At 42.6% G+C, this 9838-nt stretch overlaps 1 pseudogene; it reads left to right on the top strand.

Annotated features, from left to right (window-relative positions):
* The first annotated feature begins 8691 nt into the window (after positions 1-8691).
* On the top strand, positions 8692-9558 carry LOC123333331 (annotated as a pseudogene).
* Positions 9559-9838: the final 280 nt, after the last annotated feature.

Below are 9838 nucleotides of genomic sequence, written 5' to 3'. Positions count from 1 at the left end.
CCTGGGTCAGGAAGATCTCCTGGAGTAGGAAATGGCAACCCATTTTAGGATTCTTGCCTGGAAAATTCCATGGACAGAGGAACTTGGAGGGTTATAGTCCATGAGGCCACAGAGTCAGACACAACTGAGCGACTGAGCACACACATAACTATATATATACAAATTTAGAACAATATTGAATGAGATAAATTCACAATAATATTAGATGACAATAATAATCTAAAACAAGCTTCTACTTCTTTCTACAAAGCAAACGGGGGTGGGGGGTGGGGGGAAAGGTTTTCTACAAGGCTTAACCCAAAGCTACTGGGGTTAAGAAAATGTCTATATCCTGATGCCATTTGTATCTTTTCTTCGCATTTCATTTGAAATATGGCCATTCCTTCTCAGGTTCCATATGGTTCCCTCTGCCACATTTGTCTGTGTGGGAATGGGTATTTTTATATCAACTGAAGAACATTCTTGGTCTCTGTCTGCAGTAATTCAAAATGCATAGTTCAAGTACAGAATCTGTATTTCAACTCTATATCTAGCACTCCAGATACTACTTTGTTATTGCAAAGACACACACTAACTGGGAACTCCACGAACTAACCCCCACTATCTGTTTTCTTCTCTCTCTCATTCCTCTTAAGTTCTGTCTATCTTTACTGTAGTGACAACAAAAGCAATTTGTATGTAGTTCCAGAGTTAGTAATTACAATAACGATCACCAGAAAAGGTCTTCACCACTCACCAATGTCTATTATAGACTGGGTCGGGGCTGTCTACAAGCAGCATATAGGAGGTAAGACTGGGAACCTGGTTGACCCAGGAATAGTGTTACCTATCTGACTTTTGAAGAATCACTCAGCTATTGAGGAAATACCCAAGAAAAAGCAGAAAACCAAGTAGAGGTGGCAAGTCATGAGGCAAATGGGGGAAGGATAGGAGGAGACTTTAACAGAGGACCAGTATGGAATAAAGTTAACAAAAATAGAATAAGAAACAACATGCTATACCATAAAGTCCGGCATCTAAAGCATTAATCCATAAACACTGACTACGCAACAGGGCACTACTTTGATTGAGTTTGGACCAGATTCTTAAAGGAGTCAAACTAGACTAGGAATCAGAAGGGACTGATATCATGAGACTTCCTATATTGCATTGTTGGGAAAGTGTGTAATTTCCTCAGTTCTGTCTCACCACAGCAAGGATTTGAAACAGCAGACCAGTGTTACAGCTCGGTTACAGCTGAGAGTTGTATTCAGCAAACAAAGGCTAGTACACCCAGAGGTGTGAGTGTGGGCTTACCCCAAAGGAGAGGTCTCAACACGTCTTGGCTCCCTCTTTTTATATGTCTTGTCTCCCCGCCACCCCATGCCTGCCCTATGCAAATTAGGGCTAGCCAGGAAGGGGGCATGTTTCTTTCACCTGAGGTTCTTACTCTGGTCTGAGGATTTTTGCTTTGTTCCCTTTTCATGGACTTTTCCCTTTCTTTGTCTTTTAGCCACTACCATTTTGGACTCCTTTTTCCTATTCTAACTACCTAACAGCTTTATTAAGTATTCCATTCTTTTTCTTTCCAATGCAAACAACACATGTACCTAAGTCACTACATGTTGGCATCACAGGCCCCTTTAAATATCTATAAAGTAGCATAAAGTAGGGGGCAGAAAACAAGGGCCCTCAGCACTCTTAGAAGATAACCAAGTAACTTCAGATATGACCCCTACTTCTCTCCAGGCCTCTATGTCATCTGTAAAATAAGGTCACTGTATGTAAGATATTTGGACTGGATCAAAGAATCTACTGAAATTCCTTCTAACTATAAAATTCGAAATTCTATGGGTTGAATTCTGATGCCCATACTCTCCTCCATAAGGTATTCCTAGGGAATCATCCTAGCATGGCTACTTGGACAATTCAGTTTCTCCATGTCCATAGTACATGTCCTCCAACTCAGAACAGAAGCATAGTTTGTACCCGAAAACTTAAGAACTATGAATGGTTTAAGAGTAATCAGTGGGGATTGTGAGCACCTATAGTCAGAGATCCATTTCCAAGGAAGTTCTTACTGCAGGAATTTAGAAGGAAGACAACACCTCAATGGGTGAAAATCTGGCCAATGGTCCCATTCAACCAGGATGGTAAGCCTGGAATTCAATTTAGGGCAACAAGAGAATGAAACTTGAAACTTGGTCTGGGATACATACAAGGATGGTACAAAGCTAAGAATTTATAGAAGCCAAACTGTATCAACTTCAAGAATCTGGAAGGAAATGAGTTTAGCTGGTTCTCAGAACATGCTCTGGGGAAGTGAAAGAGCAAGTTATATGCCCCACTGCCCTACCCCGCCACTTTTTTAAAAAGAGTTTTTCCATGTCTCATCCAGTGGAAGAATCCCTGTACGTGCGTTCTCAACCAGCCAATGAGAATCTGCTGGTAGATCTCGAAGCCTGATCTGATAGAGCTTAAGTCAGTGGCCTGGGGGTTGACAGCTTGCCCAGAAAGGAGTAAAACATCTGCTGAAATCTCCCCACCCCCATCGGTTGACCTTAAAGCTTTGAAAATGAAAGTGAAAGTCACTCAGTCGTGTCTGACTCTTTGCGACCCCATGGACTATACAATCCAGGGAACTCTCCAGGCCAGAACACTGGAGTGGGTAGCCTTTCTCTTCTCCAGGGGATTTTCCCAACCCAGGATTGAACCCAGATCTCCTGTACTGCAGGCAGATTCTTTACCAGCTGAGCTACAAGGGAAGCCCAAGAATACTGGAGTGGGTAACCTATCTCTTCTCCAGTGGATCTTCCTGACCCAGGAATCGAACCGGGGTCTCCTGCATTGCAGGTGGATTCTTTATCAACTGAACTATAAAGTTTTTGGGGAAATGAAAAACAGCTTCTCTTAACAAAAAGATTGGGAATCCCTGCTGCCATGTCTTACTGTTTCCTTAAGCCATGAAACAAAGATGAAAGATGTTCACAAGCAAAGACAGGTCAAATCTATTAAGAGAGAGGGCCAGGCATTTTCCTCCTGAAACCTGGAGAAAAACATAAAAGAATCTTTTCAGACAAAATGAATATTTTGGTTTCCTTGTTTGATTTTGTTTCACATTTGTTTACTGAACAATAGGGAGAAATAATCTGAGTATGAAAATAACTAGCTATTAGAAGAAGAGGGGAGAATTTCAAAGATGATGCCCCATAGTCTACACAGTCATGTAAGCTTGCTGCCCCTTCCCTCAGCCTTTCCCACCTCCCTTCAGCAATTCTGTTTCCATTCTCTCAGCTCCCAGAGAACCATCGAGAAGATGAGTTCTAGTAGCACTTCTCTAAAGCACATTTCATTCTTTATCTAGCCCCCAAATGGACCATCATCCCAGAACTCCTTCTATTGTTAGAGGGGAGAAGATGAGTTGAGCAAGTCTTTCTCCAAACTATAACCACATTTTTATATGAATCCAACACCTGCCATCTGCTTTACTTCCAGGAAGTTGTTCTTAGCGGGAAGGTGGCACTCCAAGGGGTAAACAGATAAACACTTGGCTGAATGTCTGTGAGAATTCATTAGATAATATCCAAAAAGCCCTTCAGAGAGCCTTGCTAAATACAACCAAAGCTGGTTCCTTGAGTTCCTAAACCCAAGATTTCAGGTTTACTTTTGATGTTCCCTGGATACTTAGCAGTGTTTGGCTATATACAGGAAGGAGAAATATTAACCAATTTTTATTTCAGCTGATCTTTTATAGAGACAAGAAGTAATTTTGCTTGAATTCTCCATTTCAGTCTAGGACAGTAACAGTTGGGCAGGGACTTTGCCCAACACTTGTGAGGTTTACACTCAACCACTTCTGTCAAATGGGCATTTTATATTAAAACAATAGAGCACTGTTATTAAGACACCAGACTGCCACAACTTTAGGAAGATCTTAAACCAAGAAACTTTCTCTGGACCACAAACAAGAGTCTCTATGACTGTAAAAGTCTGACTGAACAAATCTATTATAGTCCAGGGGGCATTATAGTAGAAAGATCTGGAATCAGACTATATTTGCAGATTTTTTTTAACTTTTAATTTTGTATTGGGATGTACCTGATTAGCAAACAATGTTGCAATAGGTTCAGGTGAACAGGGAAGGGACTCAGCCATACATATACATGTATCCATTCTCTCCCAAACTCCCCTCTCATCCAGGCTGCCACATATCATTGAGCAGAGTTCCATATGCTATGTTGTTGGTTCTTGTTGGTTATCCATTTTAAACATAGCAGTGTGTCGATAGCCATCCCCAATTCCCTAACTATCCCTTCCCTCATTGAAGATTATTTGAAGATTCAGTCTACCATTTGCTTACAAGTGCTGTGATTTTCAGGAATTCCCTGGCAGTCCAGTGATTAGAATTGGTCCTTTCATTACCTGGTTCAATCTCTGGTCAGGGAATTAAGATGCCACAAGACACGTGATGTGGCCGAAAATAAATAAAATAAAATACATAAAAATTTAAAATAAAACAAATGCAGTGATTTTGGAGAGAGTGGATCACAGGGGTTAAGAATATAGGCCTTGGGGGCAGACTGCTTGGGTTGGCACCTTGATTCCACTGTTTACCTGCTGGATGATCTTAAAGTAGTTCTCCAAGCCTTTGGCCTCAGTGTCCTTATTTGTAAAATGGACTGTTAGTGGCACCTCCAAATGTTGTGGGGGAGGATGAAATAACTTGATGCTATTATTATTCCCAAATTTTCAGCATTTTAGCCAATGCCAGGCAAAATCAATAAAGAAAGTGAGCTAACCAAGGAAAATATTGGAGAAAATGTTGTATTTGGGAAAACTGGGAATCAAGCAGAACTTATTCTTAGGCGCTCTCTCCAATTCTGTCTCTCCTGTTGATAATGTCAATGTCCCAGTTCCTTCTATAGCACTGCACCCAAGCTCTAGATTGTTTGCTCGGCTCTGGTCTATACCCACCCTTCCTCAATCAACTTTTATTCACACTGGTTCTATTTCTTTAGGACTTCTCTCTGAACCAGGTGCTAATATAAGAAGAAAAAAATCAAACCTGGTTTAAGATCTTAATGAATGCTGGTAAGTAAATATTATGCTTTCAAGATGTCACATTTACATTTTACAAATTGAAGATTGCCTTATCACTAGGAGGAGTGACCAAAACCGAGAACTTCAAGTATTGTGGGAGGGAGGTAAGGATAAAAATTTTGGGCAGGTTGACCATTGGTTTTCTTTGAATTACAACTAAGCAGCTATTTAGATAACCTTTAGAGCTTGTCCTAAAGTTAACCTGTTTAATATAAAGCATCACAGACCGACTCTGAGGCAAAAGCAGAATATGTGTTTGAACACAGCATTATAAAGTTGACAGGCATGGCACTGAGGTCCCAGCATTACTGGTCCCACAGCTCCCAGGGTTGCTGTCAACAAATCATGACAAATTGGACTAGCCAAATTTTTCAGTCATATTTGATTTTACAGAAGATGCAGATATACCTGCTGAAGATGTTCCAAACAGAGGAAAGCCAAGATTGCAGAACAGAGCTAGCAGATGGAGGAAAATGGCAACAGCCCAGCGCTGGCTTCTATCACCCATTATTACAGCCCTGGGATAGGCAGTTTTCTGAATTCAAAAAAGGGGCCAAGGGTAAGGGGATATGAGGTCGAGATCCATCTTGGCCATTAACTGATTGTGTCTGTAAGCAAGTTGAGTCACTCTACCTTGGAGGGTGCAGTAGCAAAACTAGGAGAGAGAGAGATTCCAGAACATTCTCCTTTCATCCTCCCCCAGTCAAAGAACCCTGCCCTGCAGAGCAGTTTAAGTGCCTCTACAGACATGCAATGGAAGGTAACCAGGTTTCCTGATTAAAACAAACAAACAACAAAAAAAATACCCATGACTTCCCTGATGGTCCAGTGGCTAGGAATCCATGCTCCTAAGGCCAGGGGGCAAGTGTCTAATTCTGGTTGGGGGACTAGATCCCACATGCCACATCGAAAGATTTCACATGCTACAACTAAGATCCAAAGCAGCCAAATAAATAATTAAAATCAAAGCATTAAAAAAAATCATAAGGAAATTAAGATACTGAGACGATTAATCTGGGGGAGAGGAAAGTAATGTGGAGTAAGACAGACAGTAGCAAGATTGGACAGGATCAGCAGCTAGGTCAAATAGCTAGAATGGTTAAAATTCGTGTGTGTGTGTGTGTGTGTAGTCAAATGAGATCCCTGGACCAGAAACAGCAACCCACTCCACTATTCTGGCCTGGAGAATTCCATGGACAGAGAAGCCTGGCGGGCTACAGTCCACGGGGTCACAAAGAGTTGGAGGCAGCTGAGCATGCACATAGTCAAATAAGAGAGGTTAGGCAAGTGGATCTCAGTGCTGGCTGCACCTTAAGGAGTTTTTAAAAATTTCAAATGCCCAGGTGCTATCCCTGAGGAGTCATATGGAGCATTCTGGGTCTAGGGTCTAAGCTTCTGTATAAGGTAAAAAGCTTTCTATGTAATCCTCAGGTTTGCTGCTAAGTCGCTTCAGTCATGTCTGACTCTGTGCGACCCCATAGACAGCAGCCCACGAGGCTCTGCCGTCCCTGGGATTCTCCAGGCAAGAACACTGGAGTGGGTTGCCATTTCCTTCTTCAATGCATGAAAGTGAAAAGTAAAATGAAATCGCTCAGTCGTGTCCGACTCTTCGTGACCCCATGGACTGTAGCCCACCAGGCCCTCCATCCATGGGATTTTCCAGGCAAGAGCACTGGAGTGGGGTGCCATTGCCTTCTCCAATCCTCAGGTTTAGTCAGTGGTAAAAATCACTGAGGTTAGACTATGCCGGTTTTTAACAACAAAAGGAAGAGGTGTGTGTAAGAGACTTCTGAAGGTGACCTGAAAGGATTGACAACTGATTAGACAGAGAGAGAAAGATCAGCAAAGATTCCCAGAAAACTTCAATCGCAAGCAATGGTGCTTAAGAGGAGGAGGTTGCAGTACCCTGTTAAAGTGGAAATGGTTTTGGAAGGAAGATAAATTTGAACTGAAGTGGTTAGCAGGGTATCTGCGCAATTCCATCTTTCTACAGTACTCAAAGTAATGAGCAACACCACATCTTTTCTGACCAGAAAATTTAACTTCGATTTGACTTTATCAGAAGTCCAGCTGAAACAACTGGCAGTATAAGAGAGATGCACTAAGAGAAGGGTACCCTGTATTTCTTCAGTGTTTGCCTTTTTTTTTTTTTTTTTCGGTCTTAACTTCTTTGGGAGGGATGTAAGTACTTTGCACATTTGCAAAAGCTATGAACCTAATTTCCAGGGGGGAAAGTACCATTAAAAGAATATATATAGAAGTTAATATGGAGCCCAGGTTAAAAATCTGTTTTTTAGATACGGACAAAAGGGCTCACCAGGCCAAACAAAGTTTTGTTGTTGTTATTATTATGATTATAGTTGCTATTTTATGATGAAGAACTACAGGTAGAAGAGAAATATCAATACAGAAGAAGAGATAGGGTTTCCCAGGTAGCTCAGCTGGAGAAGAATCCACCTGTAATGCAGGAGACTCCGGTTTGATTCCTCGGTCAGGGAGATCCCCTGGAGAAGGGATAGGCTACCCACTCCAGTATTCATGGGCTTCCCTGGTGGCTCAGATGGTAAAGAATCAGCCTGCATTGCAGGAGACCTGGGTTTGATCCCTGGGTTGGGAAGATCCCCTGGAGAAGGGAATAGCTTGCCCACTCCAGTATTCTGGTCTGGAGAAGTCCATGGAGACAGGACCAGTAGGGTACAGTCAATGGGGTCACATAGAGTCAGACACGATTGAGTTTGACTTAAGTCAAACTTCACTTCAAGAAGAGATAATAAAGAAATAGATGTGTTTTAGACAGCCTTTGTCCTAACAATGAGTCACAGCCAAGTGTCCAAAGGAAGCCTTATTTTTCCTAAATGCTTTGAAGCAGTTCACATCTTATCCCTTTTCTTTGTTCTTTGATTAAAATGCTGATGTATTATTACGTGCACCTGTCCTTAGCTTTGTCGTTAAAACATTCTGGCAACCACAAGAAAACATGCCAGCTTGTGATAACTATTTGCATTTTTAATAATGCCTAGCATTTCCAACAAATAGGATTTCAGCATCTAGAACTTTGGATTTGGAAAATGAAACAGCTTTTGTTAGTTCTAATAGAAAAAGGCAGCTTGATTTCCAATGCTCTGCTTTAATTTGGGTCTTACCAGCCAGTGATTTTATTGAAAGTGAAATCCATATTCGTGTTTAGCTTTAGTATCTCAACTCTAAAATGGAAAAATCACAGCTTCAGTAACAGAATTGAGAATGAGGTCTTGGCATCTTTCTTAAAAGGAATTTGGATAAGGCTTCTCAGTAAATGCTCACAAATTACTTATGCCATATGTCTAAACACACACAAACAGGTTTAGAAAACCTGGTTGAATTCAATGAAATCATTAGGTATGAAAAAAAAATAACCCAGGCTTCTTTGCTAGATGTTTATCAATAAGGACCATACTTGGTCTAAGGCAATAAAGGGGGTAGGAGGGTCAAGTCATGACCAGGAAGGAAATTTGTGTGTCCAAGCTCTCTTCATCTTCATGAAAAAGTTCTGCACTTTCCACTACTACCTAGAGAGGGGCCCATAATACATTGTTCTGGGTTCCCCTTGTAACTTAAACAGAAATGTTTATAATGTCAGAAGTCTTTGATGTCCTGCAAATGAAGGAGGAGAATGTCCCAAATTCCTTGCAGGAGGAACCCACTAAGGTGGCACCAAACTTGACTACCAAATGCAACAGTACACCTATGAAAGGAAAAGTGGTGGCGTTACCTCTTACACCTACGGAGAACCCGGGAGAAGCCTCCACTGGCAGCTCGGGCCACTGTTGCCACTGGAAACCAGGCTGATGTCAGTGTCTCGCCCTCCAGGGATACTGGCCAGCAATCTGTGCTGAAGTTTGCTGCTGCCACTGGAGTCACTCCTATTGCTGGCCGCTTCTCTTCTGGAAACTTCCCTAAGCCAATCCAGGCCGCCTTCCCAGAGCTGAGACTTGCCCTGGTGACTGACCCACGGCTGATCTGGGAGTCGTCTTCTGCTAACCCGCCTGCCGTCACTGTGTCTCAGCAACTCTCCTCTGTGCTGCGTGGACATCGCCACCCCTGAGCCACAACCAGGGGGCTCCCTTGGTGGCTCTGCTGCGGCAGACATGGCACCAGCTCCCGTGAGCACCAAGTGGGGGTCCGCCTGATCTCTACTCTGCAGAGATGCTGAAGACCTTGAAAAGCAGGTGTGGATTACTGCCGGAAAGGCTGTGATGGAAGAGGAATTTCTGGCTTTAGCAATGAAAGGGTATGACTCCCCAAAGTTTCCCCTGTCCTTGAGGCTTAATATTATGTGGCTCGCAGCGAAGACTCATGAGTCTACTTCATTTGAAAGAGAGTTAAGTTCAGTTCAGTCACTCAGTCGTGTCCAACTCTTTGTGACCCTATGGACTGCAGCACACCAGGCTTCCCTGTCCATCAACAACTCCCAGAGACTACTCAAGCTCATGTCCATCGAGTCAGTGACGCCATCCAACCATCTCATCCTCTGTCATCCCCTTCTCCTCCCACCTTCAATCTTTCCCAGCAACAGGGTCTTTTCCAGTGAGTCAGTTCTTTACATCAGGTGGCCAAAGTATTGGAGTTTCAGCTTCAGCATCAGTCCTTCCAATGAATATTCAGGACTGATTTCCTTTAGGATGGACTGGTTGGATCTCCTTGCTGTCCAAGGGACTTTCAAGAGTCTTCTCCAACACCCCAGTTCAAAAGCATCAATTCTTTGGTGTTCAGCTTTCTT

The sequence above is a fragment of the Bubalus bubalis genome, chromosome 4 (assembly GCF_019923935.1).
Source record: "Bubalus bubalis isolate 160015118507 breed Murrah chromosome 4, NDDB_SH_1, whole genome shotgun sequence".
NCBI lineage: Eukaryota > Metazoa > Chordata > Mammalia > Artiodactyla > Bovidae > Bubalus > Bubalus bubalis.
Note: the sequence above shows the minus strand (reverse complement) of the source record. Positions and strands in the feature narration are given on the sequence as shown.